The sequence below is a fragment of the Anser anser genome, assembly GCF_964211835.1.
Source record: "Anser anser genome assembly, chromosome: Z".
NCBI classification, from domain to species: Eukaryota; Metazoa; Chordata; class Aves; order Anseriformes; family Anatidae; genus Anser; species Anser anser.
In genome coordinates, this window is record NC_139723.1 from 36,416,999 (window position 1) to 36,431,761 (window position 14,763).

General features: G+C 37.8%; 1 long non-coding RNA gene across 1 annotated transcript; it reads left to right on the plus strand.

Annotated features, from left to right (window-relative positions):
- The first annotated feature begins 233 nt into the window (after positions 1–233).
- On the plus strand, positions 234–13,261 carry LOC310890319. Its single transcript, XR_014577174.1, has 5 exons — positions 234–461; positions 10,206–10,262; positions 10,385–10,475; positions 11,994–12,167; positions 12,526–13,261. It is a non-coding gene; the product is annotated as an uncharacterized lncRNA (long non-coding RNA).
- The last annotated feature ends 1,502 nt before the right edge of the window (positions 13,262–14,763 follow it).

The window sequence follows — 14,763 nt, forward strand, 5'->3', positions numbered from 1 at the left end:
GCCTCACTGTCTTCTCCTCCTGCCCGCTCAGCACCCGGGTGCTGGCAACCCGCTCAGGATGAGGAGGGAATACCTCTGGATAAAACAATCACAACAAACAAACAAACAAACAAAACCAACCAAAACCAAACCCCCAAACAAACAAACACACACACACACAAACAAACAAAAACATTACCAGTATGTATCATTAAAGCACATAGAAATCACAAAGGTTCATAAACATACCATAAAGGAATCAGAAAGGTGTGGGGAAAATACACGGAGAAATTGCAGGCAGCTTAGACAGAAAGACATAAAATTTGCCCTAAGCAAAGGGCTGACCCTGCAGCACTTTTGCTCATGCTGCTTAACTGGCTTCAGGTTGAGTAAGCGAGCTTTAATTCAATTTATTTCCTTTGAAAGTGAAATAAGTCTGATGTAACAAAAGGAAGCAGTGGACCTAAACTGTCTCTTTATCGGTAGGTAATTCAGTTTTAGTGAGACTATCCACTTTCCTGTGACTCAAGCAGCTGCAATATAGATAAAATAGATTTTTTTAAAAAAGATGTGATTTTTCTCTCCCTCCCTCCCTCCCTCCTTCCTTCCTCTTTCTTCCTCTCTCTCTTTATTTCTTTCTCTCTCTCTCTTTCTTTTTCTTTCTCTTTCTCTTTCTTTTTCTTCCTTCCTTCCTTCATTTCTACCTTTCTACCTTTTAACCTTTTAACATTTAATGCAGACACCAACTATATTCGTGACTGGGAGGAAAGTGGGGAAGAAGAGTGGGACACTACAGAGATCCTTTCTAAGCACAACACTCCACTTCTTCTATTTACAACTTGAAGCATTACATGTTATGGATGCTAAGCAAATTAGTGGATGATATGAAGCAGGGATTAGCAATAATATTTTGGAGTATATGAGTAAGTCCAAACTAAATTGTAAATGTAGTTTGCACATTACAAATTATCACAATTGGATTCAATTAAGTAGAAAAGAGGTTAATCTAAAAAAGCTATCAAGCTGACACTCATGAGAAGTCTTTCTCTACTGAAATGAATTGCCACATTCTTGTCTGAAACCATGACCTTTTTGTCCTTTCTATTGAGCCAGATACTTGTCCACAAGAGAGGGCCCTGGGATCTTTTGATATTTGTCTATGTACAGAAATGGGTAGTGTTTTAGTTTCCAGGTGTATTGGTTTTTCTTTTGCCAGGGAAGTGTTTTAAATAAAAAAATAACAAGTGTTCACCTCTGGGGAATGAAAGCTGTAGGATCATGTTCCTTGAGTTGCTGTATTTCTCTCAGGGGTTCAGCCGTGCTTTTGTAGTTATTCCTGTGCTGAGAGAGGGAGACAAACCTTTTGGGGTACAAATTCAAGTCAGCTTCCTCTCCTCATCTGTGCTAGGAGAAACACATCAGCATGCAGCAGGAAAGCCTGCAGGAGAGCAGTCTTACCCTGCCAACGTGACATACCTAATTAACTAGCAGAGTAAACTAATGTGTCTGCTGAGGATTAGTCAGCTACCAGTGACTCATTTCCAAGCCTTATCTTAATCCCTTCAGTTCAAGAGAGGTGTAATGCTGGCAGCTAACTCTGGCTGTTCATTTTTGTGTCAGAAGCAGAAAATCCAGTGTCAGGCTTGGGTGTTCGGTACTGGTGTAAGCCAGACCTGTACAGTCTCACTTGAGGCAGTGGGTGAACTGGCTCACACCTCGCTCTTCCCCAGGGAGTCTTAGCTCTGGTCTGCACCTGGTTCATGCTTCATGGTGCAGAACTGTGCCTTTAGTGCTCGTTTAGGAAACCTTATGTCACGGATGGGGTGGAAAGGACTGGGGCCTTTAAATGCTGAAAAGGGGGTGGAAGGAAGACTTTTTGTGGAGAGGATACATTCAGAGGAGTCTGGTTAAAAAGCAAGGATAAATAAAGAGGAAAGCATGTTGATGTCTCAGATGCCAGATTGATTTTGTGCCTCTCACTCCAAAAAGGAGTCTAACCTAATCTGGGGTCTGTATATTGGATTTCCAGAAGAAACTGAACGAGACGGGCATACAGTCCCCAGCCTGGCCTGTTTATTCAAATAGAACAGCTGCTGAAGCTAGGCTGTGCACTGGCCATGTTCATTCCCTAACTTCAAGGTGATTGCCATATTGCTTAAATCAGTTCAGTTATTTATCAAACCGCTAATTGACACTGCTAATGCAACTGTTCAGAACAACATTAATTTGATTGCGTATGCCATTTTCAAGATAAAAATATTTTTCAACAGCTTTCAGTCTTATATTGCCTCTTATGTTCATTTGTTCTGTGTTTAGGTGTATCTGGTGTGGGCTGGTTTCAACCTTAATCCAGTTTATTTATAATCTGAGAAAAAAAAAAAAAGAAAGAAAAGAAATGGAAAAAGATGATTCCTTATGCTACAACTTTCTGCAAAGAGCATCTAGGATTAAAGTGTTGTGTAATTGGCTGGTTTTGCTTTGGCAGGTTTTTGGTACATCGCTGTGGATAGTTCAGCACAGAGATACTTTCAGTTTTCATACTCAGTTTCATTTTCAGTTTTAGTTATGTGATGCATCCTCTTTAATGTTTGTAGTTATTTGAGAAGAAAAATGTTACAGATGCTGAAAGAGTTATTACCTTAGAATTTGAGTCACTATCACTATGCTTAGGAACATGATGGATTGCTGTGCAGTTTACTATATAAAACATGTTCTGAAATCTGGAAGTAGTGCAACCCCATCTTATTTTTCATTCTGGTGCATAGGATGTCTTTAAATATCAAGGTCAGCCATGGCTCAATGGTTAAATTTGCTGCATAAGCATCCTGCTACGGTGGACAAGTCTTTCTGTAATTTTTTTTTTTTTTTTTTGTGTATTCTTTAAACAATGTCTGGACTTGCTTCCACAATTTCAGACTAAAAAGAACTCATGTTGTGATGGATTGCTATTCCTAATGGCCTTCAATTAGGTACTCTTCCAGATTTCTTTTTTATTTCCCTAGTATTTTGACTTTATGTACAGCTTCACAGTTTTATATCTGGTATATATCACAATATGCTCTTCACTACTTCGCATGGTTTGTTTGTATAGGAACATTTATTAAATACCGTATTTAAAATGCAGCAGCATTGAGCTGTTAGAAGATGTATTGTGTACTCCTCTCTTCAAACAAGAAAGTAAAAAAATAGGTGTAGTATCTGTGGAGAGGATTTTAAAATTACTTTGACATCACAATTTATCTTAAATATTATTTAATATAATTTACATTTTCTGATGCACTTTAAATTAAGATTGTAGTATATGTATGATAGTGCTTTTGACGCTTTATTCTTTGCCCTCCTATACACAAAGAGCCAATTGGCACTGTCAGCAGAGAGTCTGGATACTGTCAGGATTGGCTGTCATCTCTATTAGGCCATTTGTGATTTGCAAGTCATTATGTGAAACAGCCACATAATAGCCAAACCTGAAGCTTTAAAGTTAAAGCTTGAAAGTAAAATAAATAAATAAATAAAAATAGTATTCTTGTATGGGAAGCTACAGCTATTTACTTTTTTAGGGCTGAAGTACTCTCTGTTGAAGTTCATGCCAGAAAGAAATATACCTTTTCCTTCTCAGAAATCCTCAGTGCCTCTCACTAGAAGGTTTCTGGTACATTAGGTGCTGCTGTTCAGGTTTCCCCAAAGCCTTCTGTTGGAGACTGCAGCTCCTGTGCTTGCAGGGTGCTCTCAGACTGTGCCAGCCCTGCTGAACAAAGCATGGTCAGGACACTGGTGCCCACTTGTCCGCCTCATTTAACCACTGTTGGGCCTTCCTGTGCCACCAGCAGCTTTCCAGGTGGTGCCTGTGTACGGTGGGTACCGTGAGCACAGCCCAGGCCTGGCGCCACCCCGTGCAGGCAGCATCCACGGGTCAGACTGAGCATCGGGTGTGACATGCCCTTGCTGTTGGGGACAGGGATCACTGGCCAGTTCTGTTGCCTCTCAAGAAGGCAGCCTCAGACCCCCTGGGGGCATATCTGGGTATACTGGGTCCTGGCATGGCTGGCCGAGGCTGTAAGACAAGGAAGAAGGAAGCCTGGGATGAAAGCTGCCCAGAATTAACTGTGGACCACAGGTAGCTGGTGGGACCATTGTCCTTAGCCTGAGCTACGTAGTGGGAAAAGGAGAAAGGCGCTGCACTCCTGCCTGCCCACTGAAAATCTCTGTCCGTCTTTCTTATTTGGGAGGGCATCGCTTTGTATGTGGTGCAATGAGCCCTCATATCCAGGAGTCACCACCCCAAGTTTACGTGTGAAACTCTGAAGGCACAATTAATTTAAATAATGAAAAATGTAACACATTCTGAGAACAATCACAGTGTCAGAGGTTCAGTAACTGAAAGACTAGGGGAATGTCAGGAAAATATTTTAGAGAAGTAAATTTAGATGTAAGATTATAGCAATTTCTTGCAGTAAGGTGTAATTGCAAGAAATGGCAGTTAGAGAACTTACCCTGAGGCAATGCAGCTTGAGAAATATATTCAAAAAACATGATGTGTTTCTTTAAATGATGAATGTCAGCTGTAGAGCATTTTCATTTGCTTTAATGACCTACAGAAGTGAAAGTTAGAGAATTGCCTGCATATGAACTTCCACTGCCTGTTAGTCCAGTGATCACCAGAACATTAGATATACTGACACATAAATCAAGTGTTGCATAATAGTGGTTTGGACAGCACTTTGGACTTAAGTTTTACATCTAACCATTCCTATTAGAACATCACTGTGATGACTGCTATGATATCTTCACATTTTGCATTGTCAGGGCATTTGGTTAAAGCCTGAGCCAGGGCCCACTGGAAATTGACATCATTCTTTCCATTCTCTTCCAAGAGCTTCGGTCAGACCATTCATTTGCATGTAGCACTGAAAAGAATCATGGTGTGTTAGTTGTGAATGCTAAAAGAGTTGAGCATGTTTGTGTTTAACAGCTTTTTTACACACATACTAGCTCAATGGTGAGTATTTGTAGGACAGAAGACAGAAGTTTTTATGGAATCTAGGATAAGCACTAGCTTTTTCTTCAATTAATTTTAAGGCAGCTGTGATAAATGGTTGTAGTAAATGTCCCAAGCCCCTCATCTCCAAGATCGCACACTTGTAGAATAAGAGGACAGTGAAATAATGTATATAATTTTGCTCCATATATCCTCTGTAAATTATGTGAAGGTCTCAGCAACCATTTTTTCTAACCAAAGTGTTCCCATCACATACTATTTCTTTGATTACACATAAGTGGTGCATTAACAAGTAGTAGTTGTCTGGCATTATAAAGTGAAGATTTGGGTTTACTCCTATACATTCATATATTTTTTTCCTAGAAATGTCTTCATGCATTTTCGATAGATTGATCTGCTAAAGAAAAAGAGCTTTTCCTTGTGTCATACTGCAAACTCATCACTTGCACACATGAAAAAATATTTTATTTCTCAGTACTATTTTCTCCTCTGCTACATGGTGAAGAATTGCTCTCATAATCCACTCTGTAACCCACCTCCTCTGAAGCCATGGATTTTTTGGATAAGCATTTTGTATCAATTCACAGCAGTGGTATCATAATGTTTTGTGCCGATTTAAAAACGTGTGAAAAACTGGTCTCCGACTTAAAATTGAAAGATGCAGAGGAACAGCACAGAGTTTAGTTCTGGTATGGAAAGTCACCTATTCAATGTGTAGTTTGTTTTAATCATTGGGTAATCTGATTCATTTTACCTTCTCACTGTGTAATAAAAGTACTGAACCATACAAGCTACAGTACTAACTAAGGTGCCATGCAGCCGTCAGGGAAGTCTCACGATCTTGCTCCTCAGGAGGGGATGGGAGCGTGCTCCTTTTTCCACCTGCCAAGGCGAGCATCCCCTCCCCATGCCCCTCACCATTTGATGTCTGGATGTATCACTCAGCTCTTTCTGCATCACCAGGCTGTGGCTCAGCACCAGCCCCGCATTAACACATCAGTTGTGTTACTTATTTTCAGGTAAAGGAGTTGTAATAAAACATATTTACGCATGGTAGTTCAACTGCAGAAGGGATTTCCATGTCTGGGGATGTCTTTTTATTTATGCTAGAAGGTTTTACTTCCAACAGTAAGTTTGGAAGATGAATAAATGGAAAACTCTGCATCTTCAAATCCAAAAAGATCTTGTCATCTCAGCAGAGCAACTTGAAGGGATAAGAATAGTTAAACAGTGGCTTTACTATTTTGTCTCTTAAGTAATTACCAAAAGGCATGAAACAATGGCTTCATCATTCTCTTCTGGACCCTTTACTTGGATTTTTCGTTTTTTCTTTGTAAAATATATATATATTTCAGCACCTGCTTTATTGGGCCAAGACCTCAGGGTGATGATCCACGGGTTTTGCTGCAAAAGCCTGCAGGACCATTAATGCATTGTGGTCAGGCAGGGGAGAATAGAAAGGAAGAAGCTAGTTTCCAGATTTGTGGATGTGTCTGTCTTTGGGGTTATCTACACAACAACAATTTCTGTAGCCTGAGAATCTTTAAACACAATCTTTAAACACAATGTTTGTTTCTTGTAGCAGTCTCTTGTAGCAGAATTAACATGAGTTCAGCCTATGCTTGTTTACTCTACTTCTTGACTTAGGCAACAGCAGTATAGGTAAACTTATTATTTGTGTTTAAAGTTGGATTGCCAAGATGAAAAGGCCATTGTTTTCATGCCTTTCAATATAATGTCATTTAGCTAAACATGATGTTACTATGATTTCACAACAGATGAGGACTCTTACTTTCTGTGCAAAACTTGTTACCAAAAATGTGTTGAGCTGTACAATCTTCATCATCTAGCTGTACAATCTCAAGGATTTGGTCTCACAGCAGCAAAATTCAGTTACGGAATGCTTTTGTCCAGAGGAGATGGCAAAGATGATGACGGGTCTGGAGCACCTCTCCTATGAAGACAGGCTGAGGGAGCTGGGGTTTTTCAGCCTGGAGAAGAGAAGGCTCTGGGCAGGCCTTATACAGGCCTTCCATTACCTAAAGGGGGCCTACGGAAAAGCTGGGGAGGGACTCTTTTTCAGGGGGTGTAGAGATAGGACAAGGGATAATGGTTTTAAAGTAAAAGAAAGTAGGTTTAGATTAGATATTTGGAAGAAATTCTTAATTCTGAGGGTGGTGAGGCACAGGAACAGGTCGCCCAGAGAAGCTGCGGATGCCCCATCCCTGGAAATGTTCAAGGCCAGATTGGATGGGGCTTTGAGCAACCTGGTCCGGTGGGAGGTGTCCCTGCCCATGGCAGGGGGCTTGGAATGAGATGGTCTTTAAGGTCTTTTCCAAGCCAAACCATTCTGTGATTCTATGATTCCATTCTGCATGGATCACTGAACGGATCAGCTCTCAAACTGCATTCAAAGCTAACCTATTAATCTTTTTTTTTTTTCTAACATATGGGGCCATACTGCCCCAGTACTATAGGCAGACAGATGATGGGCTAAGACGTGCTTGGGTGTTGCTGTGATTATGATCACATTGCAGAGAAGTTACATGATGTGTTATATGATGGTGACACTTGATTATTGCTACTGACGTGAAAAACCATCTATCCTAAATAGAAGGTCAGAGAAAATTAGCTTCACTTTTTTATCCAAACGTGGCCAGTCAGTATGACCAAGCAAGCCATCATCAAAGGAAAATGAATGCCAGAACACATACAAAAATCTTATATTAGATTAAAAATCAGAGAGAACAGGAGAACTTTAACTGCTGTGTAAGTAAGGAGAATTAACTTGTGTTTGATATGGCAGAAAAGCAAGAGTCATGGATTGAATGAAACTAGAGATATGACATGATGAAAGTAACAGGTTAAGAAAATTTTACTTACATTGAGAAAGACGCATAGCAAGAAAAAAAGACCACACCCTTCCCGCTTCTCATGATTTTTCTAGTTCATAGCTGGGTATCTACAATGTCAATGCAATACTAATGATCAAAGAAGTAAAATAACAAATGGAGTAACATCTGGATTTGTTATGATCATGACAAACTCAAGCTGTACACTAGTAATTTATTGTAGTCACTTTCTTTGTTATAAGACCAAAGTAAACTGGCATGAGTGGGATACAGCATTCAGAATCTCTTTCAGAAAGTTTTCTTTGTATTTCTAGGATGTTCAGTTTTGATTCAGAAGCTATGTTGTGCTGTTCCTTTGGCTTCAGCAAAGTGGAGTACTTGGTTTGGTTTCAGCAATGTGGAGTACTTGTCAGTTAGCAAAACTGAACCTCAAGACTTTGTATGTAGTTATCTGTTCAAGGACTTCCACTTTGTCAGAACAGAACAAAATACCATGATTCAAAGGCTACAACCAGCAGATACATGGTTCTTTTAAAACATGCTTATGATTCTTTAGTAAGGCAATGTAATCAAGCACTTTGAAATAAGCAATCAAATTTTGTAGGTGTAATATTTAATTTTAATTAACAATTCTTCACTATAATGAGCTTCAGAATGTTTTAAATATTTGTCACATTTTCATAAAGACGAAGTTTTAAGTACTTTCAGTCTTTAAGTTTAATTGTAGTTAGCATGTGCTAGCATGGATAAAAAATGACAGAATTGCAGACCTTTTATTTTGGTTATAAATTATCATTGTCTGAAAAATTGGATGGTTACATAGTTGGCAATGAAATAGTCTTGAAAATCCTTGAATCCTTAAAGTCACCAGTTCAATGGCATCACTGAAAATTGTTTTTATGGGAAATATCGGAAACAAATTAGAGGACTTCAAACAGACTCAGATACAGGATCTATACTTGAAGAATTCAGTCAATACAATAAAGTAGACCAGATGACAAATAAAAGAAAATGTGAAGTCTCAGCTTTATGTAAACAGTATCACTTCAGTAGTTATTTAAAGTGAAATGAGAAGAGTTTTGAAAACTATTTTATGAAAGAAGATTTCTGGCTGCAAAACTCCAGCCTTTTAAACAAGAATTTTTATGCAATGAGTGGACTACACTGCATCTGTTTTTAAAGTGTTAACAGTTATAGCTCAACACTTGTAAAAATGAGTTAACTGCAAAATACATTGTTTAAGATGTTATAAACATTACAGTAGTTTCAGAAAATTTCTAATTCTCTTGTATTGGCAATTCAAATCAGGCATTTTGAGGGCCTTCTGCTGTGTTTGTAGGAAATTTCTTCTAATTAACACAGATTTATTCCCTAAAAAAAAAAAAAAAATCTATAAGTTAAACTGTTACCATCTGGCAATTAAATTATCTTTAAAATAAATAAATTTTGGATCCACTTAAAAATTCAAACTGAGCATGTATTTAAATACAGTTACAAATCTGATGTTCTTTTTTTTTTGAATTCTTAATATGTCTACAGTGTTTTGACATCATATGGCTTTAACATAAATTCAGGACATCTTAGTGAGTTTTACTTTATTCCCAACTTTTCTGAAATCTTTTTATTCAAATACTTACAGTCTTCAGTAATAGCACCGACTGCATTGACCTATCTGATATTCCTGAGGAGCCTGTGGATAACTCACATGGCAAGTAATCAGTGATCATTATCAGTTACTGAATTTTAAAATATAAATATTACCCATGAATTGGAAGAAAACTTCCCATGTCAGAACTAAAGAATTCTTGAATCCAAAGGAGACAAAACATATTTCCAAGGGTGTGATTTCCAGAAAGTACCGAGCAGTTTGTTTGAAAATCTGACCCCTTTAAAATTATGCTTTGCTGAAGACAGTTAAGGTTTTTATTTTGTTTTGTTCACCACCCTCCCCCACCATTTGTATTTTTATATTTTTATTTTTCTGGATACATAGTGATAACTGTATGGTAAGAATTATCACACAAGATAACTTGTTATCAATTTTTCTATTTGGTATCACTTTACAAATTGAAATGATGAGCTTGGGGGCTAGAAAAACTTATGATTATAAATCCAGATAATATATCTACTGAATATCTTATGGTAAGTACTAAGGAAATTAAATAAATAACCTATATTCCATCCCTTCTTAGTAATATGTTGAACTTGTCTGCCAGTATAGTAAGCATTCTAATTCAGTGGCATAACATTTTTCACAATCAGATTTTGATACTACCATTCTGATAGTACACACAGCAGTATTTATCCATTGCAAAGTTCATTGATATGTAATTTTATATTTGGCTTTACTGTTGGTTTTGCATTGCCACATGGAGGTGTTGATGACTGGTTCCTGTTCTTCAGACATCAGAACCCCAGAAAGGGAATTGTAGGTAAGATTCAAGTTTTTAGCTGAGAACTAAGATGGGGAATATGACCACCATAAATTCATTGATTCAAAGAATCGATACAGTGAGCTGAGTTGCATAATCTTCTGTTTGTCCACCTTCTACAGCAGCTGATGGAGAAGGAACGATCAGAAGTTTGTGTGAAGGTGGAGTGGAAATAAACCAAAATTGTTTTAGAAACTGTCAGTATCCGTCTCTGTAAGTTGTACTCCCTTCTGTAGTTGCTTCACTTATGCCATATTTCACTTCTCTTTCTAATGGTTTTAATTGTACTGGAGCAATCATAACAGACCTCATAATTCCTCAGGGAGAGTCATCAGGATGCCATATCGTTCCTTGGTTCTTCTAACTGCATTTCTAAGCACCGTTTACAACGTTTCCTATTGTCCTTTCTTGGGCAATAAAATGCAGAAAAATAGTGGTTGACAGCGGGAATAGCGGCACCCTGTGGCTTGTGCTCCACTTTGCAACATTTCAAATACTACAGTAAAGTCTGCTAGATGATGGTAGTTATTAAACACGCATGCAAATAGCTATTAAATGCAGATTTCATTTAGAAACCTTGATTCTCTGTGTATGAGATACAGTGTATTCAGAGAAAGAAAACGACTCCCACTTAGGAAAGTTATCTAAAAGAAATAGGTTTCACTCTGCTTCACCACTTTTCTGTTATTCACAGAATGCTACAAAGTCGTCTCTGAGCACATACACATGCGTATATATATATGCAGTGGTATGGATTATAGTGAATCAAATTGGTTGGGACCTCCAGCTGTGCTTCACTCATCTCTGCTTCATTCAGTGTTTTACCAGCCTAGAAACCCAATATGTACTATTTAAATTCAGGTGGGAAGTTAAGTAAGCCTGCTTGTCACAGAGTGTTCAGATTATAGTGAATAAATGCAAGGACATATTCCAATTTCAGGAGGCCCTGTGTACCCTTTTTGGCATGTGCAAAGGGCACTAAATAATGAGACAATGTTCTGTGCACCTTTCAGTGTTGCACCTACTGCACACTGGCATCTGGCTGCTGTAGCAAAGACTGGGAGGTCTCTGTAGCCTCTTTGGGTGTCAGTGTCATTAATGATGTTTTGACAAAATTCAGCCACAACAGTCACAAATATGAGACAATGACATAATGACAAAGGATGCTATTGTTTGTGCTCTTACTCAACTCTTTAATTACTCTTTGTAAACCAGTCCTAAAATCACTACAGCTTCTTTCACAACTCGTGTAATGATATACCGCTCTTAATAAACACACCAGAGTTTGGTTCTCTACTTGGGAAGAAATGGAAACATTGATAAGGGTCTTCTTTCATAGCCACCAAATTTATGGTGCTTTGCAGGGTTCAAACAACAGAAGTCCCAGGTGGTGGATTTTGTTCCAAAATTACAAACTTTAAATCCTGACCCTGAACACCCAATATAAACCACAAACTGTTTTTCTTGGTCAGTAAAGTATACCTAAAGAACATGGAGAAGTGTAAGGGATGATGTCTGGTCTGAGTTTGGGTGGAATTTTGGTTATATTGATGAAAGCATGGCTTAACATGTTGCTCAAAACCAGCCCAGACTGTGAAACACTTCTAGTAATAATTTTCAGTTATTTTGTTTACATACAGGTAATGCTGGAGGTGCTTATTTCATATGCCACATCCAAGCTAATGTATGCTATTTTTTCTCATGCATGCTAATTTTTCACTATTTTTTCAGAGATTTGCCTTAGACATTGAAACAAGAACTGGGTAGGCTCTGATAACTGAGATTGTTTCTCACGTACATTTAAATGAGGGTGACCATTTCAGAGTGAGCAACTGAGTCTGTTTGTGGCTGGGATAGAAGCAACAATACTGAGGCAGAAATCCCAGAGCAACTCAACAGGCAAATGTAAGAAAACAAGGGGAAAGAGGGCTAAGTAAATGGTTTTGTGGGTGCTAAAATGGGAGGAAAAGAAAGACCCTTTTTTTTTTCTTTTTCTTTTTTCATCTTTGATATCTATCTATCAGATTATCCTTCCATGCAGAAAAATGATGGAAACAAAGAACAGGGATGCCTGAGATTGTTTTAAGCTGGCTTCATGCAATACCTAGCAGCTTTGCTGCACAATTATAGAGCTCAGTGGGGAATTAGTCTTAATGAGAAGTTAACTAGCACGTTTATGTACTAATAGCTACTTACTCTTGTCGTCAATAGTACTAATGGGTATATATTATCAATACCTAACAATACCAATTGTGTCTTTCAGGTTTGGACTGTTACATATTCTGCCAAAAGTTCAGGAGCCAGCTCCTTTTGAATGACAGAACTATAAAGCTGAAAATTTAGTGAGCAGGTCTTAAGGAAATACTCCTCACATTTCAAGTGGATTTGAGAAAAGAAAGCATGATTTTGGCCTCTGAAACATTAGGTGTCATAAGTACCTTTGCAATCATTTATCCTTTTACATTCTAATGCAGAACAGAAGTAATAATTCTGACACATTTGAAGAAAACATGACTAAAATCTGTCAGTATCAGATTTCAGTAACTGTGCTGTGTTCTGCCTATGGTTATTGATGGATGGAGTTGTTAGCAGTTCAAGACCTTCAAGATCCTTTGAACATTAAGAGAAGTCTGAGAATGAGATTCAAGGTATTGGGAGGTTTCTAGATCAGATCCTGCTTGTGTTTACCTTCAAATGTATAAAGATGAATATGAAACTCAATAGAACAATCCAATTATTCAAAATATGGTATGAAAGACATGTGTTTCTTTCCAAAATATGTGTTGTATTTCACATTCGAAGAATTTTCCAAACATATCCTGGGCTGCATCAAAAGCAGCATGGTCAAAAAGCATCCACGTTCTAGTGGATGGAGTGTCTGCAATTGTTCGTGGGACAGTACAATGAACTATAGAACACAATACCGTGCAAGCGTTCCCCTGCTACTGCATTATGACTCTGCTGGTTGTGGGTCTATAACATAACTAAGGGAACACACATTAATAGGCAACACACAGACTTCTGAATCTTTCAAATGCTGACATGTGAAAATAATTTGTCATTTCTAATAGTGAAGTTAATATTCACTTTAGGCAAAATGAACTTCATAATTAGTAAAATAAACAGTAATACTTCTCAGCAAAGTGTAGGGTACTTTATGGAGTAACACTTCTCAGCATAGTGGAGGGCAAAAAGAAAAAGTTGTGCATACTTTCCAGTAGGATGTGAAGGTAGACTACTTCATAAAAAAAGGAAAAAAGATAGTTACATAAAACCTAAAGGTAATTAATAATGCTATCAATGCACGCTGAGCTGCAGTGTGGTTGCTGTCCGGTCTGAGACTCACAGAAGTTTCTGTACTTGATCTATTGCCCTCAGCACCATAGGGATTTTGCCAGTAGCACTGCATTGCTGTAAATATAATTGCCTTATTGATTTCTGTCCTCTGAGATATCAATGTGTGCAGCAGTAGAAGAGAGCTGTGCTGAACACAGACACATCTGCAATGTCTCAGAATTGCACACAATATCTGTGTGTTTTCTGTGCAATCCTATTTCCATATATCCTTTTTAATGCAACTATCCCATTAATGTTGCATTCAGGGCAGTGGGCAACATTACTTCCAGATGTCCCACATGTTAAAAAAATGGAAATGTACAATTACATAATGAAAATGAGTGTCCAGGACTTGAGTTAGTGCAGAGTGCAAGTAGCAAATAACCTATGGCATATAATTGGTTTTCAGGCTATTGAATAACATTGGAGGGAATGTGACATTATTTTGCACTTTTGTTTTTCTAGCCTGGCAGGCTTTTCTAGACTTTTACATTCCCAACTCTGACAAAAAAAAATGTAACTATAAATATAGCTTGCATTAACTTTGAATAACATGCCTTTAGTGAGGAAGACTAATAAGATGTTTAACCTAAATTTGCAATTCAAAAGGCATAATCCCACAACACAATTTTCTTAAAAAAGTAAATAAAAAAGCACTAAATCTTTAAGGATGGTTAATTAAATGCTCCACAGTTTTAAATACTACAGAATCGGAAACATTTAAACATATATTTGAATATATAAGGCACCTCTGACGATTCCCATTGCAAGCCAGTACGTCAGCAGTCAGTGCCAGGCAGCACGTAGCACTCCACTGTTTGTGGACCTAACTGAGTGATAATTTACTTCTGTTCCCTGCATGTAAAGGTTTGATTGATTTATTGATTGATTTACACTGCATTCAGTTTTATGAGGCTCTGAACATCTTAATTTTTTTCTTCAAACTCTGTGGATGGATTTGTGTAAAAGTGCATAATTCATTACTTAGCTTTAAATTTTTGGTAAAACAGATTAGCTTTAAAACAAAAACAAACAAACAAACAAAAAGAAACAAAACAAAACAAGACAAACTTAAAGTGAAGAAGTTCTTAATAGCCAATTTGCATATGAGTTTGCCTCATTTATCTCTTTTCTGTGTTCTTGTTAATGTTAAATTACTCAACAT